Consider the following 833-nt stretch of genomic DNA (forward strand, 5'->3'; position numbering starts at 1 on the left):
GAGGGAGGGAGGGAGACGGGAGGCAGAGCTTTTGTACGAGTTCCGCCGTATAAATAACGAGGATGGTGTCCAACCAGGAGGTGGACCAGACAGGACATAACGGCGCGGAGGAGAGGCCTTTTGCATGTCGGGGACTTCTCCGCTCCCTCCGGACCCCGCCCCGCCGTGCTCTCCGCTTTTTTTCGAGCAGCCGGTCAGTCACTTTGCCAGCAGCAGTCCGTTTGAGTCGGGCCCCGGCGGCCCCTGCCCATGTGCACTGGACGAGGCGCCGCCAAATTGGACACAGCCTCACGGCCAATTTAACTCCCGCTATCCGCTCTCATCTTGCCGTATTCCTGGCGGACAACGCGGCGGCGGCGCACCCGTCCTCCGGAACGGCACGCCGGGGCATCACCCGAAAGGGTTGTTTGGGGGTCGCGGCCCGCCGCTCGTGAATGTACTACGTCTTGCAAAAGAAACGACCCTCTGCTGCGGGACTACTCCGCGCTCCGGCTCGGGCGACAGACGGACACCGGCCGCCCCGTTGCCGCTGTGCACTAGGGCGGGGGCGGGGGGCACCGACTGCACTGCCGGGCCGGCGGTGCGCGCTGGAGGGCTCGGCCTGCCTGGCCTCCTGGGCCGCAGCCCCAGGCCGCAGTCTTCCGCGGTGGTGGTGACCGGTGACGGGCGAAGTGACGGGCATTGTGACGGGCCGTAAGCGGCTGCTTCGGCTACTCACAAGTGTTGAACTACGCGTCGCACTCATGCAGTTCACTGAAAATTTGAACAGTTTCAAGTTTTCGGGTGAACAATTATTGAACACTTAAAACTGTTGTGTGCAACTAGGGACTGTG

This window comes from Frankliniella occidentalis, unplaced genomic scaffold (assembly GCF_000697945.3).
Source record: "Frankliniella occidentalis isolate FOCC.00 unplaced genomic scaffold, Focc_3.1 Scaffold126, whole genome shotgun sequence".
Taxonomy (NCBI): Eukaryota; Metazoa; Arthropoda; class Insecta; order Thysanoptera; family Thripidae; genus Frankliniella; species Frankliniella occidentalis.